Source organism: Equus asinus, chromosome 4 (assembly GCF_041296235.1).
Source record: "Equus asinus isolate D_3611 breed Donkey chromosome 4, EquAss-T2T_v2, whole genome shotgun sequence".
Taxonomy (NCBI): Eukaryota; Metazoa; Chordata; class Mammalia; order Perissodactyla; family Equidae; genus Equus; species Equus asinus.
In genome coordinates, this window is record NC_091793.1 from 68287435 (window position 1) to 68310327 (window position 22893).

The window sequence follows — 22893 nt, forward strand, 5'->3', positions numbered from 1 at the left end:
GGGTCTCATGAAGGAAATAGGAAGACAGTGGAAGGGACTTCCCCCAGATTAAGAAGAAATAATTGTGTATGTCTGTGTGTGTAGGAGCGAGACCTAGGGCTCCCTGAGCAGCAGGGCTGGACCCTGGGGAGCGGCCAAGCTCCGAGGAAAATGGCTGCCTGAATCTAGGCGCCCCCTCTCCCCTCCAAGTGTCACACGGCACAGAAGCAGCATAGCCTTGGGGCTAAAAGGAACCTCGCCTACCCAGACCGGGTGATTCCTAGTAATGTGTGTGAATGATGGCCACGAGGAGAAGGGGACTCACGTGAAAAGGAAAAGTGCCCCTTGCAGCAGCACTTGCCTAGGAGATAGCAAGACTGAAGGTTGTGTTTCACCGATATTGGTACTCCTCAGTTAAAGCTGATAAAGGATGGTGCACTTTACCTGACCCCAGGATGCCAGGCCCTTGCAGGACCTCACTGTCAAATTAACAAACAGAAACCTCATTAAATTGGAGTCAGGAGGCCAAGAGGGGGAGCTCTCAGGCCCTACATGGACAGCAGAGCCCAGCAGGAAGAAGAAAGACTTCCTCTTGTTGACTGGCTGGAAGCTCGGCCAATGAGAGGCTGTCACAACGCAGCGAGTGAAAAGCCCCGCCCCTCTGGACTCTGTTTGCAACAGCCTTTCCGACTGTGGCTTTGCTGTAGGAAGGAGCTTCTGCTCCCTTGCTGCTGGGGGACTTGCACGTGGCTTGCCAAGGTTGCAGACCCTAACTTGCAATTCTTTGCTGATCTTAGCCACCTGTGAAAACTTGTGGGCTTACTCGGTTTGTCTAGAGTGCTAGTTTTCAGAGCTTGCCTAGCGTGACTGTCTTTCTAGTCCTTGACAGCTGACAACACACACACATTTTGTTCTCAGGGTCCTACTCTGAGTCAGTTTCTTCCCTGGCAGGGGCTCTCTTGCAAGCTGACAGACTCAGCTTCGTGACCCTCCACCTCTGCTGGTCTTCATTTTCTTTTCTGGTGTCTGGAGGTCCTACCAAAATTACCCTGACGAACCTCACTTTGCTGAGGCCAGTGTTGCTGGACTCTGAGCCGAAAGGTGCCCTTTTGTGCTCGGGTTTGGTCTCGTGGGGCCCCAGCCTGTGGGTGATTCTCCCAGTGCTGACAGAACTGCGCTCACTCCGCATCCCTGGGTTTATTCTTGTTAACTGAGGGTGACCCAGTTACCGTATCTTGTGACTTTTTCTAATTCCCAGCAGGCCTCTGTGAGACTATTTTAACTTTCAAGTTTTGTCAACTGAGCTTTCAGTCTTGGTGGCTTTTCAGGAGAAAAGCGACAATCAGTGTCATTTCCTGAGCTTGCTTTCAGTCTGTCCTCTGGCTGAAGAAGGCGTCCCTTCTGTGGGTTCTGCGTTAAAGTGGGGGCTGCCGTGCTCGGAACTCTCCACCCCTCCCTCGAGGGGCGTCCTCAGGCCTGTGACGCACGCAGCCTTTCGGCTGGGCTGCACCGCCTGTCGATAGTGTGCCCTCTGGGATCATCGAGGCCAGGCAGGCAGCTCTCACACTTGGTGGGAGAAATTTCATGAATCAGATTACAAGGTTTCTTAAATTCTTTGGGAGCTCTTGTGCTAATTGGTTTATGGAAACTTATGAGTCATTATATTAATTTTTTTAAAACCTCAAGAATTTCCAAAAGAAAAAATTGATTTCCAATGTTTTAAATGTTTTGGGTCTTTTAAGAAAACCGTTCCTGCTGAGACAGCAGCTCTAAAGGGAAACAAAGATTTGGGTTAATGACCTTGGTTATTATGTTACAAATAGAAGGTTATTAGGTTATAGCTCAGTGCTTTCTACAGTTGAAAGTGTTAATAGTTGTTATTTAAGTGTAAAAAGAGGAAAATCCCAAACAATATTTCTTTCTTTTTTTTCAGGAAGATTGGCCCTGAGCTTACATCTGTTCCCATCTTCCTCTACTTTATATGTGGGATGCCTGCCACAGCATGGTTTGATAAGCAGTGTGTAGTTCCACAACCAAGATCCAGGATGGTGAACCTTGGGCCGCCAATGCAAAGCACACAAACTTAACAGCTACGCGCCACCAGGCCAGCCCCTTTTTACTGAACCAGGTTCGTGTTTGCCCCCCTCCACTCCTCCCCCCGAGAAAGCCAAACAGTGAGATGACAACATCACAGCAGAGAGAGGGTTTACTTCCAAGGCAGCCAAGTGAGGAAGTGGGAGCATGAGCCCCAAATTTGCTTCCCCAAAAAAAGGGACTCAGTGATATTTATGGGATGGGGCAAGGTGGTCTGAAATGTGGAGTGAGGTGATTGGAGGTGAGGAGAGGTGAGGTAATCCATGATCTGCACAAGCGTAGTCAGACTTCATGACTCTTCATAGGACCCATGTTCACAAAATGGCGGTATTAGCATGATCAGAGGGTGGAGTTTTTAGCCTCTTGATGTCAAAAGGTTGCCTATCAGACATCTGCTTGAGCCCCATTGAGAGGTTGGTGGCCTCAACTGGCCTGAAGTGGACAAGGAGTTCTAATTCCTGAAAAACAGCTTACACACCCATTACCATGGTGACCCAGGCTCCAGGGAGATGTTATCTATAGGACCCTGGTGGGAGTCAGGTAGCAGATTGCCTAAACAGCACAGTTACCAATGGCTGGGTTAAACAGCTAAAAGCTATAATCAGTAACTGCAAAGAGGAAAAAACTTTAGTACCTAGATACTTAATCATCAATGGCTGTTTGCTGGTTTCAATCCCCCCTATTGTTTGGTCACTTCTCATTCTTGAGGGATTTGGGGCGATGACCGATCTAGCTACTTCCTGCTCAATTGGGGCATAGATCTGGGTTAAAGGAATGACATTTTTAGCACTCATTTGGAAATATTCTCATGTTCCTGGCTTATCAGAAGGACAAGAAGTATAGACAACCCAAATTTTAACAGTCCCTGAAAAATAGACCTAATCCCAGTGGGGCCTCCATCTGTTCTCCAGGTGGGGAAGACATCTGGTCTCAGTTTCTGATAGTCTTTTGTTTTACTGGAGATGCATCAGAGACCAGAGCAATGGCCTATACCCTGATCTTTCAGTTGTCAATGATGATGGCCATCAGCACAGACTCTCTACCTGGGGGTCATCACATTCCTAAGGAACTCAAAAGAACAAACTTATCAAATTATAGCAGCTGGCAGGGTCCATAAAATCTACAGAGCATGTCTGGGTTAGTTAATCAGAGGTCATTCAAAGTTACAATATGGTTTCTTCTTTACAATATGGCTTCCCTTATGTTAACCTTGTGTTAACCCATATCAATCCCCCCTTTTGTTGTTCATCTTCAATCTTGAGGGGTTATCCTGTTGGTGAGGAGCATAGGTTGTTCCATCTCATTGGACCAGTCCCTTAGTGAGACGGTGATGCAGGTGGGCTCCCAAAGTTCAGCCCATATTGTGTTAGCAAGTAACCAGGTATTTAATAAGAAGTATTTCTAGAGAGACAAAAAGAAAAACACGGTTAATGGTGGGTGCAAATTATAAACCAGCAAATTATAAACCTTTCTCAGTCCAGGCAGCAGACAGTCAAAAGATTTCTGGGCGTCAGAATCAAAGCATCTTTTGCAGTTTGAAATGTCTCTGATGATGTTATCAGGTCTTCAGGTATCTTACTGAGTGTCTTACACAGCAACAGATGTGAATTCTCTTAAGTTTATATTAATTTGTCCAGCTTCAGTTTGCAAAGGTTCAGGAAAAAGGGCAGGTTCAGTTCTCAATGATTCCAAATGAAAATAATGGGAAAAAAATTGAAAACATTAATTTGGAGATTTGTGGCCAGATATTTCAAGAGACTAGAAGAATTCAGGATCCAGTCCAGTTAACAGATATAAAATAAAAACCTCAAAGACAATTATCAGGACTAGAACCTAATATCCATGAATGTGTACTATAGCTTTTATTGAAACATAATTTTTCTCTCTGAAATCACCCTCATTTTTACCAAAGATAGCCAAATTAATACTAATTGGTTTGCAAGATAAGTTTCGTTTCAAGAAAATTGCCTCAATTATTTACAGAAGTACAGTAAGAATAGCAAGTGATTATATAGGTTCTTTCAAATCTGCTTTGCTGGAACTCTTTCTGAGGAATCTCAGGTTGAACTTTAAAGGCCTCTCGAGGCCAAGAAAACCAAGCCAAAGACTTGTCATCAGATTTTGCCTGCAATACCTACAGATTTGGGTGGATTCCTCTCTTCTTGAGGACCTCCAATATATTTCGAGTTCCAGGCGCCTGCCAGATAAGTGACCTTCCTTACTTACCCGGGGTCCTGGAATCCTTGTAAACAAGGTACCAGGCCAATATTTCCAAGTGGCTTTGTTCCACAAAGTCCAACCCTTGTTTCTTAAAGGCTGTCTGGTCATATCTGAGTCTATGCCAGTTTCTCTCAAATATGACATTCCAGTCAAAGCCTTGGTAAGATAACCAATGTTTCCAATTGTGTCCTGTTATAAGGAGAACAGACTCTTATTGAACTTATGGCAAATAACTACATTGCCATGAAAACGATACTCACTCATTAAGAGTTTCCAAATCCTGGAGGGATCAGGCAGGGAGAAAAATAAGCGTTTCAAATCTGCTTACAAAGGTATAATTTATCAAATTGATATGTCATAGTTAGCATGAGAGAAAAAGAGAAAAGACTTCCTTAAATCTGGAAACAGAACATCAAAAAATCAGCAATATCTCAAATGAAAAGTCCTATAAATCATAATCATCCTCATCAGTTCATTCAGTCCTGTGTAATCAATTCGTGATCTTAATCTTCTGTTAGCAGTTGTATGAGGTCATGAGTTTCTCTGTTAGAGTTCTGTAATTTCTTACCCAGTTCAGTTTTACGATCTGAAAGTTTATTAGAAACCTTATTCTAGCTGGCCCACTGGTGCAGCAGTTAAGTGCACACATTCTGCTTCGGCGGCCCTGGGTTCACCAGTTCGGATCCCCATTGTGGACATGGCACCGCTTGTCAAGCCATGCTGTGGCAGGCATCCCACATAGAAAGTAGAGGAAGTGGGCATGGATGTTAGCTCAGAGCCAGTCTTCCTCAGCAAAAAGAGGAGGATTGGCAGCAGATGTTAGCTCAGGGCTGATCTTCCTCAAAAAAAAAAAAAAGAAAGCACTGCAAAGAAATCTTAACCTGTTTGGGGCTGGCCCCGTGGCTGAGTGGTTAAGTTCATGCACTCCGCTGCAGGCGACCCAGTGTTTCGTTGGTTCGAATCCTGGGCACGGACATGGCACTTCTCATCAAACCACGCTGAGGCAGCGTCCCACATGCCACAAATAGAAGGACCCACAACGAAGAATATACAACTATGTACCGGAGGGGCGCTTTGGGGAGAAAAAGGAAAAAATAAAAATCTTTAAAAAAAAAAAAAAAAGGAACCTTATTCTAGAGTGTCAGAGTCCTTTCCATGAATTTCTCTGAAGATGAAACATTTTGCGAAAGCATCAGAGTAAAACAATAACTGTCTGTAAACAACAAGATCCCAAAATGGCAACTGACAAAGAAATTTGATTAGTTTTGTGACATATAATACTTTAAAATAATAACCAGAATTGTGGCTGACAACCAGGACCAATCAGAATTTTAGGAATGTTATATAATTTTTAAAACATTTATATCAATAACATTGACTCACATAATACCACCCTAGAAAGTTTATCATCACTTATTTGACAATGTTTCCCATGTAATTTAACATACCAAATAAGCCTAATTAGCTTAGTGTCTTCCTCCTTCTAGGAAGCAGGAGGAAATTTCCTTGAGAAGTCTCAGGGGCCCTCTGAAAATCCTCAGAGAAATTCTCTTCCTTCTTCCAAGCCAAATGAAAGTATTCAGGATTTGAATATTTTGGTGGTGGGGAGAGCTTGTCAAAAACATCAAAAGGTTTTAAAACACTTGTTCAGATCGGAAACCATGCTCAGTCATCCATTCAAAGTGACAACAGAACCAGTCAAGGGCAAACAGCTAAAACAGTCAAAATATCTGAATAGAGACTCCAGTCTTTCTGAACAGAGGGAATTATTGTAACAAAACATAGATTTTCTGTCTTTTAGGTAGACTTATCAAAAATAAAGAAAAAGCCTTTTATAACCTCTTTATCAAGAGCAGACCAAAAGTTCAAGAAAATTATCCTTTAGAGAGAAAAAATTTTAATTTTTGTACCAGCTTATTGTTTTTTTCATTAAAACTCATTTACTTAATTGGAATTACTTTAATCTTAGCCAACTTGACCAGGCATAAAACTCCCTTCAGAATTTCTCTTTCACAAACCTTCTATAACTTTCTTTTTACATTCAGAATTTGTCCCATGCTTCCTTTCTTCCCTTCTAGTACTTGAGGACAAATTTATCTTTCTTAACCTAACAAACAAAAATACTTCCATTCTTTATAGCTTCTTTACTGAAAACATACATTTTAATTTCCTTGTATACAGAGTTGTTTGCCTTATTAATTTTTAGTAGCTTTAATTACATATATTAATTAGAATTTTTAACCCATACAGATCCTACTAAAAACTAAGCAATTATGAACTGTCCTTTACATTAGCATACTGTGGCTTGGCAAATTTATACTTTTTTTTTTGAGGAAGATTAGCCCTGAGCTAACATCGTGCCCATCTTCCTCTACTTTATATGTGGGACGCGTAGCACAGCATGGTGCGACAAGTGGTGCCATGTCCACACCTGGGATCCGAACCGGCGAACCCCGGGCCACCAAGAAGAGGAACGTGTGAACTTAACTGCTGCAGCACTGGGCCAGCCCCCAATATAAATATGTTTTATAATTTCTAGGAACATGCTACTTCATGGTGCAATCTTAATAAAATACAAGACATGTTTACTATTAGACCCAAACACATTTTAGTTTCTTTGCAATAAGAAGCCAAACATAGATAAACCTAGACATGTCTAATGATAATGTTTCAGTATTTTATCTCATTTGAAAAATGACTGAGGTATTCAGTGAGTTTTTTATCACTCAATTTTATCTAGCAACACCTCAAAGTTTCAAGTTACCAGAAAGATTTTGGAAGCTATTTTAAATATACATGTCATAAGACATAATTATTTTTAAAAGCTCACCCAACACTTTTATCTTTTCCACATTTAGTTTACTCATTCCCAATAATTATTTAGATTGCCTATAAAACTTCATGAAACATTAGACAAAATTAGCCATCATTTAAAATTATTTCTGCTAACCAGTTTGGTGACAGAGATTGCATCAGCTTATTCGACCAGTAAATGTAGAATAAAGGCTGCGTGTCTGCATCACGTCCAGTGCTGACTCTGAGGGCATGTCCATTCTAATCAAACCAACAAATTTAAATGAGCTTTCATTTACCAAAGATTAATTTTATAGCATGTTAACTTAAAAAACATTTGGATTAATTTCTTTTCCATTTATAAATAATTTAGGTAAGCGCTTACTTTAAGCCAATTAAACAGAGTTCTCAATTTTGGCCATACCATCTGGAGGTAAAAATATCACACACATCTGACATACATATAGACACACATACACAGAATCTCCACAGCTATTGTTTTAAAAATTACTGCCATGAATCAGGTACAGTAATACAAAGCTCCCTAGGTATGAATCCAAATTTTGTTTTAAGCCTTTTTACTAATATTTGTGGAGAAGACAATCAAGATGCTAGATTTTTGGCAAAGGTGCTCTTCTGGCCATTTTTTTGGCCTTTTCCCCCTTTTATTATTCAGTCTTAGAAATTAGTGATGGGCTAGATAGTCCCCAGAGGATTTGCAAGCTCTCTGAGATAAGGGAAATGGGTGGAACTGCCTCTAGAGCTGCATGTCCAGTCTTACAAGGATTTTCCTAGGACAGTTGCTCTTGATTTCTCAGAAATTGGGTTGTGACTCAAATGACACTATGGGTTGATCTACCTGTCCAAATACAGCATAAAGGCACAGAGAAACCACTCACGTTTTCTCCAAGATGGAGTTTCTGGGGCATAACCTATCCAAAGTTGAAAGCATTTCCAATTAATTAAAATGCACCCGAGGGGTGAGACTCCACAGATGCTTGGGGCATCCGCATGGTGCTAAGGCTGACTGACAGTAAGTGTCTGACTGACAGTGGGCCGGAGAAGGGTGCAGAGCCTGACCACAGGTGTCAATATAGTTATAAGATTTAGTCAAGTCCCATTCAGCACAAGGCAAGCCAGGGAGGCAAGAGGCAAAGGCTTGGAGCTGGCCGGGGTGGGCTCCCAGTGCCAGGGTTGAGAGTTAAGTCCCTAGCAGAAAGTTTTCCAAGTTTTGACTTTACAGAAGGTCTAGGGTCTGCTCAGGTCCAGCCTGAACTGAACCCCTAGCTGATGACAACAGAGGAGGTGATGAACGAGACAGACAAAGAAGGGAAAGAGGTGATCAGGCCTCACCCTCCCAGCCTCTTCCCAAGAGTCATCAAGATAAGGTCACACAAACAACAGTTCCTGGGCAAGACAGTTTACAGAATAAATTACCGGTCTCCCGTCCCCACAACTGACTTAGTAGGTGCCTAAAATCCTCAATAAGCTCTTGACAGGAGAGAAAACCGGGTTCCAGATTGTCAGTCAATGATTGACCAAGGGGCCAACCTGGAATCACTCCAGGGGCCCAAAAACCAGAGGAGAGCTCCCGGGGTGGAACATGGACGCTTCAACACCAGGCAGAGGTGGGGTTAGGGTGGGGTGTGGAGCTTCCATTAGCATCAGTAACACCACGAGTGGAAGCTGAGATTCCAAATTTGATTAAGTTATTAAGATCAGAGAACTCTCTGACTGTGGCCATGTGGTGTTACAGAAAAATACCATCTTTTTCTTCTTCATGGACTTGTAATTGAAAGTTGTCCAATTTTGAAGAATGCAGCCTAGGGGGCTGCAGGGAGGAATGGAATTAGCATTCCCCATTGTTTCAGAATTTAGACCCGGCCGGTCAAAGTATATTTATGCAGCAGCTAGAACCAGATCTCAAAACAAACCAAACCAAGCCAAGCCAAGAGCACTTCTGTGAGTGGATCCCCTAGTTCTTACTTATTATTGAGCATCCTCGAAACCAAGACCCTCACAATGAAGGTCAGACCAAGGCTTCCTTTGTTGGAAGTCCCGGAGGGCGTCCCCTGCCAAACCAAGGCTTCCTTTCGGAAGTCAGACTTAAACGAAGGAGGAATAAGAATGCGATCACTTGTACCCAAGTTACTCACCAAAAAGACATCTTCCAAACCAAGAAGCTGTCTCTCTACTGAAAGTGAAACTATGCACCAAGCAGTCGGCAGCGCCAAGCCAGGAAAGAGTCCCAGAACAGTCCCAGGAGAAATGCACCCGGCAGCTGCTGGACGCACCCACAGGTCCTCCATACTGGAAAGGGGCTCACGAATCTCGGGCAAAAAGGTCCATCTGCACTTAGCTCCTGGCTGGCTCGCCATTTGTTACTGAACCAGGTTCGTTTTTGCCCGCCGCCCAGAAAGCCAAACACCAAGACGATGACATCGCAGCAGAGAGAGAGTTTACTTCCAAGGCAGCCATGTGAGGAAGCCAGAGCATGAGCCCCAAATTGGCTTCCCCAAAAACAGGGACTCAGGGATATTTATGGGATGGGGGCAAGGTGGTCTGAAATGTGGAGAGAGGTGATTGGAGGTGAGGAGAGGTGAGGTAATCCATGATCTGCGCAAGCATAGTCAGACTCCATGCCTCTTCATAGGACCCATGTTCACAAAATGGCGGTGTTAGCATGATCAGAGGGTGGAGTTTTTAGCTTCTTGATGTCAAAAGGTCGCCTATCAGACATCTGTGTGGGCTGGTGGCCTCAACTGGCCTGAAGTGGACAAGGAGTTCTAATTCCTGAAAAACAGCTCACACACCCATTACCATGGTGACCCAGGCTCCAGGGAGATGTTATCTGTAGGAGCCTGGTGGGAGTCAGGTAGCAGATTGCCTAAGCAGCACAGTTAACAATGGGTGGGCTACACAGCTAAAACCTGTAATCAGTAACTGCAAAAAGGAAAAAACTTGAGTACCTAGATGCTTAATCATCAATGGCTGTTTGCCGGTTTCACCCTCAAACAATATTTCTAGTCAAAGGCAATCCTTAGGAAATAGACTACTTTTCTATGACGCCCTCCTGATTTTATCACAGTATAAAAATGATGTTAGCATAATGTTCTAGTCTATGCAAAATTTGCTTTATTTTCTCACAGAAAGGATAATCAATCTGAACTCTATATATTTCCTATACTGTTTTTATTCATTTTAAACTAACATTGTTTTCATAAATGTTTGAGAATGTGAAAATGTAAACATTTGTGTTCAACCAAATTGAATTATATAATCAAAATCTTCATGAAAAGAATTGATTTTGGACTTCAGACATGCTGCAAATTATGTGAATCTGCAGAGGTACTCTAATCAAAGTATGGAAATTCTAAAAATGTAATTTTTATGATAATTTTAATATCAATAGTGATTGCAGATTATTTAAGGATGCTTAAATTTCTAAAAACTCTTGCTGACTTTTATATTTGAAAGTAATGACTAATTTTTAATAGAAAAAAATTTCTAGGAAAATCAGAATTCCTAAAACAGAGAGAAAAAAATTACTGAATTATCACAATGTAGTTTTTTTAACCCAATAGTTTTTACTTATATGCTTGCCTATACACAAACATATTCTTTAGAAAACAAATCAAAATGGTAAAATAATGTAATAGATACATTGTTTTATAATGTTATTTAAGATTTAAATTTACATTTTCAAATATAAATGCTATTGGACATTGTATATTATATATGTATATGTTTAAATATATACAGTGCTATAATACCATCAATAAGTAAAAAGCTTAGCTGTGATAGAAAGGAGAGGACTGACAGCTAAGGAAAAATTCTCACCTTAGCCTGTAGTCTGCTCTCCACAGGAGGAAATAAAGAGTTACTCTCGCCTGCTGTACACTCTGAGAAGGTGAGAACTTTACATTGCCTCACCTAGTGCAAACTCTGACTCTCAAATGTCTACTGCTTTGCTTTCATGTCACGTTTTACCATGCTCCTGGCTTGTTTCAAGAAGCAACAAGGAATCTTCACTTCAAGAATAACTAATAGAGGCCAGCCCGGTAGTGTAGTGATTAAGTCCTTTCCCTCTGCTTTGGGGGCCCAGGGTTTGTGGGTTCGGATCCCAGCTGTGGACTTACACATCACTCATCAAGTCACGCTGTGGCAGTGTCCCACATACAAAATAGAGGAAGACTGGCACAGCTGCTGGCTCAGGGCCAATCTTCCTCATCCAAAAAAAAGAATGACTAATAAATTTAATGATTATTATTTTAACTTCTCTTTATTTTAAATATTTTATTGTTACTCTGTTTAATGACACAGCCAAGACAGCAACTGTTCCAAGACAACAACATCTTGTTTTTGTGACCAATCTATCCTGATGACTCTTTTTAATATTGCTCTTTCCCAAATTTGCAATCATGAAACTGTTAAGATGTCTTTTACAGCTAAAATATCTTTGGGGTTTCCTGGGCAGCCATGGAGAAACACAAGATTTGGTTCTTCATCTTACAAAGGAGAGGCAAAGAATACAACCAGATTCATATGGCATTCTCTAGATTAGCACTGTCCAATAGAGCTTTCTGAGACAGTGGAAATGTCCCAGATCTGCACTGTCCAATACTATAACTACCAGCCACGTGTAGTTGTTGAGCACTTGAAATGTGACTAGTATGTCTGAGGAACTGAATTTTTAATTTTATCTGATTTTAAATAATTTAATTTTAAATAGCTACATGTGGCTAGCGGCTATTATATTAGATAGCACAGGTTTAAAAAACTGAAAACTCATACGAGAGTGATTTTGTTTACCAAACCAAAATATTAAAACCTGAAAATGTCAAAAGAAAACTTCAGTCTTTCTAGTTGAATTACATATAAGTAACTTGTTATTTATATAAGTGTGTTTCAGTGGTTATATACTTTTCAGGTTCAGAAAAACCATGCTCCCAGACCCTTATACAGTGAATAAATCATAAGTATTATATCTTAATAGAGGATTCTACTTCCCTCCATTCTGTATGCTGATTATAAAAATTAACCAGAGCAATTTAGTCATATCAACCACAGGCTGGTTTGTAATTTTTCTGCTTACATTTGCCTACAGGTCCTTTCTAGAAGCGCCAGATCAGAGGTTGAGTTTCCTGGAAGAAATATCATAAAGTCTGAAAGGACACACCAGGGAATCTTGATTATGGACCCTATAGGGAATGAAATGATAAGTTGAACCGTGGCAGGACAAACATCAGCGCAGACATGGTTGTCAGGCTGCATCGAACAGCTGAGTCAGGACTGCCAGCACATTCCTCCTCCAGAGCAGAGGTCGAGGTGGAAGTGACTGCTGAACCCAAGCTCTTTGGATCAAGTTCAGTACCTATAAATAGGCCTACTGATTTACATTTTCTTTTGTTAACTACTTTAAATTACAAAACATTTTGTTTTTTAAATGACCATCCCAATTCTCCTAATTCTGGGATAGACTTTGTATAGATAACACATCTGTTGGACTCAGTAAGGCTGGAGGAGCCTTAGGATATGTAACTAACTGAGTTTGTGCCCCTTCCCTGGATACCAGGAGGTCCCTTCTATTGAAGTTTTCTGCTAAAAATCCCACCAGCTCCAGTTATGATAAGATTCATCCGTGGAAATTAAATTTTGCTTCTGACGAGCTCACAATTAACAACCTCATCAGTAAAAATTACGCCATCCAGGATGATAAGTTTTCTGTGAAGCCAGTTAAAATATCGCTGATCGTGCCACGACACAGGAAATGACTACTAACACTCTTTCTCTCAACTGATCCATCAAGGAAAATCTCTCTGCTCTCCTGTGTTGTAATCTCAGGCGTATTTGGTCATAACGCCTCTCAGACTCTTGAGAAGGATACTTAGACAATTTACCCAAATTACAGGGTACACCTGTCATGGCTTCCCGTATTTGTGCGACAGCGTTATCACTACAAAAGTTGGGACTCAGAGAGAGGAAGGGGTGTGTCACCTGGGAAAGGTTCCTCCACCATTAAGGAGCATTCCTACCTCTCCGCTGGTGGCGTCTCAATGACCTGGCTCTTATATCCATGTGCCTGAGATCATGGTTCCAGTACTCCGTGTGTGCGTTTCGTCCTCTGGCTTAGGATCTCTGATTTGGAATGCTGCCTTTGAAACTGTCCCTAACAAAGGCAATGACAGCAAGTGAAGCTGTGTGGACTGTGTCACTATACAGGTTCAGCAAGAAAGCCTTGTCCTAGTTGCTGCCACGGTGCTGGAAACAGACGCACTGTAGTTAACGCTGACAAGACACAGCAGCGTTTGAGCCCTGCCTAATACCTCCTTTTGCGTTTGAGTAGATGCTTCAGGGTGAGACAGTGCTTCCTTCATAAAAGTCAAGAACAAGTCAAGTGGTCGTCCCAGGTGGGAACAGCCAACCAATGGGAAGTTTACAGCTGAGCACCAGACAGGAGGCTGTTAGGGGACGTTCTGTGACGTTGGCTGTGTTCTCCCTGCAGCTGCGTCAAGTGCATTTTTAGCACGGTCTTAAGTGGTGCTGCACCACCACTATTCTGTTGGTTCACAGGCTAGAAGATTCTACAACAAAAGAAACCAAAGTGACCTAAATAAACACATAGAAATCGTGTGAGACTGTCATGTGAATCAAAGATAGCAGCGTAGACCTGAAATCTGGGAAACTGCCTGTGCTCTCTGCGGTCACCGTGACGCTGTGGGAAAGGGAGGGCTAAGAGAGGGGATGGTAGAACACTTTCCACGGGCAGCAGCGTTTGCCCAGGGATGTACAAACTGAACCTTGTATTCCATGGCGTGGGGCCGATCAGTTAACGCTGAGGAAGGACCGTGAACTTTGAGTGACCCCCGTACTCCAGCCCCTTGCAGGACCTAAGTGACCAACCGATGACAGGACTTGCTTCAGCCACCTCTACACAGGTCTGTAGGCTCCTTTGGTTCTCTCCAGGGTGCTGGTATCCAACGCTTAGCACAACCACTTTTTTGGTCCTTAAAAAAACCCTTTGATTTTTTTCTCGGAGAACTACTCAGTGAGTTTCTTCTCCGGTGTGTGTTTCCCTGCCTGGCAAGTGAATACACTCAGCTTTGTATTCCCTCTACCTGTGGTGGTCTTTATTTCAGTCGTTGAAAGACACGTGGCCGCTGTGTTAGACTGCAGGGCCTTCGCTCTGTGGGTGAAGGGAGGAGGGCCCATGACAACTGCGGTTGAATTTCCCATTTGCCAGAGGGATGGGGCTCGGAATCTGAAAAGAGTTTCTTGCACCTTATGCACACTATGGACTGAGTTTGTTGATTGAGATTTGCTGTTCAAACTCTCTGTGCAATACTGAAGGCTATAAAATGAAAAATAAAACCTTTCTCTTCATCTTCAACCCTTGGCAACTTCCCAGTGGAAAATATAACAGTTTCTTACATACAGCCTTATGTATGACCTTATTTTTTTCTGAGATGGGATCATGGTATTTAAATTATTCTAAACATTGCTTTTTTATTGAACAGTATAGGTGGGGATCTTTCCATAGAATCATAGCCTACCAACTTTAATCTTTATAGCTGTATAGTATCGCATAGTATGCATATAGAATAATTAACCCATCCCCAAATTTGTGGACATTCAGATTGTTTCCCTCTTTTTAACTACAAAAAAAACAAAGCTACTTTTCAAAAACTGAGAAAAGCAAAAACTCAATAGAAAAATAGGTAAAAAGAGACCAGAAAAACACAGGCAAACGGGTGTTTTTTTTTTTTTAGGAAGATTAGCCCTGAACTAACATCTGCTGCCAATCCTCCTCTTTTTGCTGAGGAAGACTGGCCCTGAGCTAACATCCGTTCTCATCTCCTCTACTTTATATGTGGGACTCCTGCCACAGCATGGCTTGACAAGCAGTGCATAGGTCCACAGCAGGGATTTGAACCAGCAAACTCCGGGCCACCAAAGCGGAACATGTGAACTTAACCACTGCACCACCTGGCGGGACCCAGCAAATGGTTTTAAACATACAAAAAGATTTTCAACCTCACTCAACCTACACTATAGAGAAATGTAAATGAAAACTACAATAAGATACTAATAACACCTTACACCTATCAGATTTACAAAAATCCAAATGTTTGACAATGCACCTTGTTAACGAGGCTGTGAAGAAACAGGCACTCACGTATTGTTGGTTGGGACATAAAATGGTGCAACCACTTGGAGTGAATTTGGCTAACAAACTTCCATATGCATCTACACTTTGATTTAGCAATACCACTTCTGGGAATTTACCCTGAAGACTGACCCCCACAAATATGTAACAACTCACGCACAGGGTTATTCATCATGGCATGATTTTTAACAGCAAAAGATCAGTTCCAGTGCCTGTTAACAGGGAACTGATTGAATAAGATACGGTACATCCAGACAGTTGCACTGGTTTGTTGATTCTGTTGATTTTTCTACGTTAATCATATTGTTTTTCACAAAATGACAGCTGATCTCTTTACTTCCAATCCCCATATCGCTTATTGCATTTTCTCATAGCACTGCCGAGCATCCAGTATAATTTTAACGGGTAGTCATGGGGGTAGACAGGTTTTTATTTTCCATTAATCTTCAAGGGGATGCTTCTAAAGTTTCTCCATTGAGTTATTATTTTTTTAAATTCACTGTTGGATTCAGTTAGCTAATATTTTATATTGGATATAAAAATATATGTTATATATGATATCAGCCTAACTGACTTTTTAAATAATGTCCTTATCCAGTTTTTGGATTCAGAGTTACACTAGCCTCATAAATCATCTTGGCAGCCTTTGCTCATTTTCTATTTTTTGAAACACAGAGTATGTAATAAGAGTATCCATCCTTTGAAAATTTGGCATACCCCGCCTGTCAAACTGTCTCGGCCTGTGCTTTTTCGGGAGAAGTGCTTAATTGCAATTTCATTTTCTTTAATGCTTATTGGTCTATTCTAATTTTCTCTTTCTTCTTTCATCAACATTAGAACTTTTTATTTTTCCAGAAATTTATCCATTTTTTGGTGGGTTTTAAAATATTGGTGCATATTTACTATAAAATTATTTTACAGGGGCCGGCCTGGTGGCGCAGCGGTTAAGTGCGCATGTGCTGCTTCTCGGCGGCCCGGGGTTCGCCGGTTCGGATCCTGGGTGCGGACATGGCACCGCTTGGCAAGCCATGCTGTAGTAGGCATCCCACGTGTAAAGTGGAGGAATATCGGCACAGATGTTAGCTCAGGGCCAGTCTTTCCCGCAAAAAGAGGAGGATTGGCAGCAGTTAGCTCAGGGCTAATCTTCCTCAAAAAAAAAAAAAAAGAAAAACATTAGTTTACAATTTAAATCTCATTTTTGTCTTCAGTTATTTCTCCTTTTCTACTTTCTCTAGTTGCTTCTTCTTTGTTTACATTTTCCTTTCTTTTTTAAAAATCTTATCAGAGTTCTGTCTTACTGTTTTTGACGAACCAATTTTGGTTTTATTCATTTTCTCTGTCATCCTTACTCTTAATTTCATTGCTCTCTACACATTCCTAAGTGACGGACGGTACACAAGGGACTTGTCTTTCTGCATTATTTGAGTCTTAAAACTACTTACATATAATTTTATAAAAATACAATGAATTATAAAAAGAAAAAACTGATGGGGGGACGTAATTGTCACTCAGCTCCAACAGAACAGTGAAACATTTCAATCAGTGAAATCAGAATTGCTGACGTTTTGCCTCCTAACAGTGACGCTTCTCTTCTTCTTATCGTGTTATGTATACAAGCATGGTGACAGAGTTTCCAATCAATTAGCGTGATGCATCGACAAGTGTTTAGACCATGGGAGAAGGAAGACAGCAGTTGATGGAAGATGACTTGTTGGTAAAGGACTAGAGAATTAACGAGGCAGCTCTAGAAGAGTTTTAGAGTTGTTTAAGTTCACTTTTTTGTTTCTCTTTTAAAGCTTTCATTATAAAAATTTTTAAGCACATAGAAAAGAATAGTCTAATGAACACTCAAAAAATCTTACTTAGATTTAACAATTGTTAATATTTGGGCAAATTTGCTTCATTTTTTGTTGTTATTATTGAGGTATTTTAAAGCAAATTACAGTATACTTTCTTACTTTGAAATAGCCTAGTAAGTATCTCCAAAAAAATAACGATATTTTCCTACATAACCATAATACTATTGTTCCGCTTAAAAAATTTAACAGGAATTTTTTAAGATACTGCTCAGTCCATATTCAGACTACCGTAATATTCCTCAAGTGGCTTCTACAATTGTCTTTTTAATCAAGATCTGATCAAGGATATATGTTACATTTAATTCTTAGGACTCCTAAGCCTCGATCAGTCTAAAACAGCCTCTCTGCCTCTCATTTTTCCCCATTACAATGACTTGTTGAAGAGGTCAGAACGGTTGTCTTATAGAATGTTTCAACTTCTAGATTCACCCGATTGTTTCCTTTTGATATCAGTTATTTTGTTCTTCTTTCTCCTATATTTCCCAAAAATGGTAAGTTAGATCTAAGTCTTAATTGGTCTGATTTTGAATATTTTGCCAAGAATCATTTCACAGGCGATGCTGTTTATGACATACTGCATCACATGGGGAGGTACAGCGTGTGGTGTTGCCCCTGTTAGCAACGCTGGGAGTGACCCGTGTGTTAAAGCGGTGACAGCGTCTATTGAACAGTTATGTTTATCACAGGATAATATGACACCATGCAGACAGAAAGTGCTGCATCAGATTTTCAAGTCATGGTTTTGGTATCTGCTGGTAATTGTCTGGATCAACTATTTCGTAAGGGTTGATGAAACTCAAACTTCTTTGTTCTATCATTGGTCCTACATTTATTAGCTGGCATTCCTCTCTAGAGAAGAGCTTTCCCTCATCATTTGGGAATGTCTGTTTACTCTGAAATACATTTCTCACTGGAAAGGTAGGATAAACGCTTAATTCCTTCCATCTAATTAACAATTTCCTAATAATGGGTTAGTGGAAATTACCCCAGCCTTGGCTCGTTGAGTTCCCCCTTAGCTTGCTCCTGTGTCTCTTTCACACAATCCTGTCTTTGAAAACTTCTTGTTTTTTTGTGGGGGGTGTGGGGGGGAAGATTAGCCCTGAGCTAACATCCGCCGCCAATCCTCCTCTTTTTGCTGAGGAAGGTCGGCCCTGGGCTAACATCCGTGCCCATCTTCCTCTATTTTATGTGGGACGCCTGCCATAGCACGGCTTGATAAGCAGTGTGTAGGTCCGCACCCAGGATCTGGACCAGCGAAACCCGGGCTGCCAAAGCGGAACGTGCGAACTTAACCGCTGCGCCACTGGGCTGGCCGGTATTTGCTTTTTTTTGAAACGAGTTTCCCCAGTCCTGCCTTGCCCATTCCCAGCTCCGGTGGGAACCAGCTGTTTCTGCGAGCCCCGACTCCTTTTCGTAAGGACTGGTACTGAGAGGTCAGGACCCAGGCGCACTGTGCTGTCTGACCCTCATCCTTTCAGAGCACGTACCCCGTCCTCCCCAAACAAGAACACCACTGGGAGCTTTGGTTCATGCGGCGTTGCCTGCACAAGCTCTTCCCCACGCATTACATCAATGTGACCGTTTACTGAGAAGCGTCAATCCGGTAAAACTCAAACATGGAGTGATTTGACTTCTTGTACCATCCCCGCCTTCAGCTTGCTCTGAAAGCCTTCCTTTCCCAGGCCTCAAGGCCATTTGAGGCCCCTATCATTGCATGTCCATCTCTTTTAGTCAGTAGAACGATCCAGTTCAGTTTAACTCTATTTTCACATCTAATGCAAAGCAACCCCCTCCCTACTCACAGGACGGGCAGCGGGGACCTCGTGTGAGGCGGGGTCTGCTGACTGACTCCCTCCTGCTGGTCCCACTTCCAGGTTCTGCTCCTCGGGTGCTGGAGAAGGAAAACAGAGGGTGAAGAAACGCAAATGTCTTTTGTTTTTTTGAGGTGATTCATTTCTTTATTGAGATATAATTCACATATCATAAAACTCTCCATTTTAAAGTGTACCATTCAGTATTTTTTAGTATATTCACAAGGTTGTGCAACCAACACCACTATCTAATGCGAGAACATTTTCATCACCCCAAAAAGGAACCCAGTACCCATTAGCAGCCACTCCTCAATGCCTCCTCACCCCCCAACCCTCCCCCTACCCCAGCCTTAGGCAACCGCTAATCTACTTTCTCTCTGCATTTGCCTATTTGGGACATTACATATAAATGGACAATACATATACTATTTGTGGCCTTTCATTTCTGCCTACTTTCACTTAGGATATTTTCAAGGTTTATTATTCACGGCTGAATAATTCCACCATTCCAATATATAATTATTGGATTGTAACATATAATTATTCCAATATATAATAATATACATTATTATCCAGCATTCCTTGGCTGGATCACATTTTATTTGTCCATTCATTAGCTGATGGACATTCGGATTGCTTCCTCTTCTTGGCTATTATGAATAATGCTGCTGTGAACCTGACTGTGCCAGGTTTTGTGTAGATGTATGCTTTAAATTCTCTTGGGGATATGCCTCAGAGTGGAATTGCTGCATCATATACTAACTCTATGCTTAACTTTTTGAGAAACTACCACACTGTTTTCCAAAGCAGCTACAGCGTTTTACATACCCAGGAGCATTGGATGAGGGTTCCAACTCCTCCACATCCTCACCAACACTTGGTATTTTCTGTTGGCTTTTTTGATTTTCAAATTATGGCCATTCCAGTGGGTGTGTGTGATGTCTCAATGTAGTTTTGATTTGAATTTCCCTAATGACCCAGGATGTTGATCATCTTCTCATGGGCTCATTGGCTATTTGTATATTTTCTTTGGAGAAATGTCTCTTCATATCCTCTGCTCATTCTTAAATTAGGTTACATGTCTTTTTATTATTGAGTTGTAAGAGTTCTTTACATATTCTGGATATTAGACCCTTATTAGATACATGATTTGCAAAAAAAATTTTCTCCCATTGCTTCGATTGTCTTTTTTTCTTTCTTAATAGTCTCCTATGAAGCACAATAGTTTTAAATTTTGATGTAATTCAGTTTTTTTTCTTTTTTTGCCTGTTTTTGGTGTCATATCTAAACCATTGGCTAATCCAAGGACAAGGGCATGAAGATTTATTCCCACATTTATTTTGTAGACTTTTATTTAGATTTGATTTTATTTAGATTTTTATTTAGGTCTTTGATCTTTTTTGAGTCTTTTTTTAACATTTAAATTGACTTTATTTTTTAGAGCAGTTTTAGGTTTATACCAATTTTTTATGTATGGTGTAAAGTAGGGATCTAACTTCATTCTTTTATACGTAGCTACCCAATTGTCCCAGCACCATTTGTTCTATTTCCTCACTGAATTATCTTGGCACCTTGTTGAAAATCAATTGAGCATAGATGTTTGGGTTTGTTTTTTGACTCTCAATTCTATTCCATTGGTCTATACGTCTGTCCTTAGGCCAGCACCACCTTGCTTTGATTATTGTAGCTTTGTAGTGAGTTTTGAAATCAGGAATGTGAGTCCTCCACCTTTGTTCTTTTTTTCCAAGATGGTTTTGGCTTTTCTTGGTCCTCTGCCTTTCCATAAGAATTTTAGAAGCAGTTTGTCAGTTTCTACAAAGACGACGCCTGAAATTTTGATGGGGATTGCACTGAATCTGTGGATCAGCTTGGAGAGTAGTAGGTCAGACAACAGCAAGTCTTCCAGTCCATCTACTTAGGTCTTCCTTAACTTCTTTCAACAACGTGCAGTGCGCAAGTCTTCTACTTCTTTTGTTAAATCTATTTCGAAGTATTTTAGTCTCGTTGATGCTATTATAAATGGAGTTGTTCCCTTAACTTCATTTTCAGAGCAAATGTCTTTTTCCTGTACTGGGAGTAACTGGAATCTCCTGCTGTGGCTGTCGGTTTACCTTGTAACGCGGACTGACCACAGAGGCCTCCTGTGGGCAGGCATCCACGGCCTAGCTCTCTCACAGGACACGTGTGCTCTCTGGAGGGCCCTGCAGGCCTCCACAGAGCACAGAGTTCCCCGCTCCAGGACAGTGAGCTCCAGGTCCCGGATTCCAACTTTGCTACTCAGCCTCTGCCCCACCGGTCCATCCCACAGCCTCCTTCTGGGTTTTCCTCCTTGCGGCATGCATCCTCCTGGGTGGGATTCAGGAGAGAAGCTCAACCACAGCTAGCGCGCATTGTGCCCCCTTGTCAGGTAAGCGCTTACCTTCCAGATACTGCAATTTACTATAAAGGTATAGTAATTATGGTGCTGTGGAAAGGCACAGGGGTGGAAGGAGAACCTGACAGAACCCACAGAGAATCAAGAATATACGTCAAAAGTGAATTACCCACTTTTTGGGAAAAGGATAGCATTCTCAAGGAAAGGTTTCAAAACAACTGGTTGTTGATTTTGAAAAAAAATAAAATTAGTTTCCTACCTCACACTTCACACAAAAGTAAATTCTAGGTGTATAAAATATCTAAAGGTTGTAAAAACCAAAACTTAAAAAAACTAGAGGGAAATATAGGAGAATATCTTTATGACCTTGGAGAGGAGAAAGATTTTTTTAAAAGAAGAAGAAATAAGCACAAATCACAAAAGAAAAGATTGGGGCCACCCTGTGGCTGAGTGGTTAACTTCACGTTCTCAGCTTCAGTGGCCCAGGGTTTCGCTGGTTCAGATCCTGGGCGCGGACTTGGCACTGCTCCTCAGGCCATGCTGAGGTGGCGTCCCATGCCACAACTAGAAGGACCCACAACTAAAAATATACACAACTATGTACTGGGGGGCTTTGGGGAGAAAAAGGAAAAATAAAATCTTTAAGAAAAAGAAAAGATTGATAAATCTGATCATGAAAAGACACCATTAAGTGAAAATCACACTCCAGACTGGGAGAAGATAGTGGCTGCATATAACTGATGAAGGATTTATATCCTGACTAAAGAAAAATTTCTAAAAATCAATAATAAAAAGACAAGCAGCCCATCTGAAAAGTGGCCCAGGCAGAAAAGGAGATCCGAATTGCCAGTGAACACGTGGAAAGATCTTCAGCCCCGTGAGGCCAGGGAAATGCACATTAACACCATAAAGAAACACCATTTTACACTCTTCAGATTAGTGAAAAATTAGAAACTCTGGAAATACACAGTGTTAGTGTTGGACACTCGTATTTGCTGTTTATTTTTGAGATCTTTTTGTCAGCTCAAGATGTGCACACCAAGACCTCGTAAATGTCACTAAAGAAACTCTTGTGCACATGCATCAGGAGAGGGTGCCATAAAAATGTTTATATATCAAGGTTAAAAAAACCAGCAAACAAAACAAAACAAAAACCCTGGAAACTCACCAGATGGCCATCAATAGATTAGATAAATGCTAAAACATTCCTATGGTGCAATACCACAGAGCAGTTAAGATAAATTCACTGGAGCCATCCTGTTTATCCATAGCACAAATCTAAAAAAAAAAAAAAAAAAGAGCAAGTTGCAGAAAGGTACCTGCAATGTGATAGCCTTCATATAACACTTAAAATATGAAAACAATACTAAATATTGCTAACGGGTATATTTATATATAGGAAAAACACAACAGGTGTGGCAATATAAGCACCAAATTCAAGAGGGAGGGAGGGAATGAGATCAGCTGGGCTGTACGAGGAGGTCATCACAGTTTCTGTTCTTGTTTGTGTGCCTGAAATACCTCACCAAAAGTAAGCAAACAAAAACAAAATAACTCCCGGTATTGTGAGAGCTCCAAATTCCAGCTTTTGTAAAC

The 22893-nt window shown here is 41.2% G+C and overlaps 2 long non-coding RNA genes across 2 annotated transcripts in view; one reads left to right on the top strand and one right to left on the bottom strand.

The window, feature by feature from the left end:
- The first annotated feature begins 232 nt into the window (after positions 1-232).
- On the top strand, positions 233-12319 carry LOC139045086 (uncharacterized). The gene is made up of 3 exons (XR_011502755.1): positions 233-738; positions 1913-2107; positions 12194-12319. It is a non-coding gene; the product is annotated as an uncharacterized lncRNA (long non-coding RNA).
- The window catches only part of LOC139045085 (uncharacterized), a 34087-nt gene continuing 13361 nt past the window's right edge, over positions 2168-22893 (bottom strand). Inside the window, exons 3-6 of the long non-coding RNA XR_011502754.1 lie at positions 22466-22575; positions 18915-19003; positions 12182-16396; positions 2168-3474 (exon numbers count right to left, since the gene is read on the bottom strand). This is a non-coding gene — a long non-coding RNA (uncharacterized lncRNA). The remainder of the gene's footprint in view (positions 3475-12181; positions 16397-18914; positions 19004-22465; positions 22576-22893) is intronic.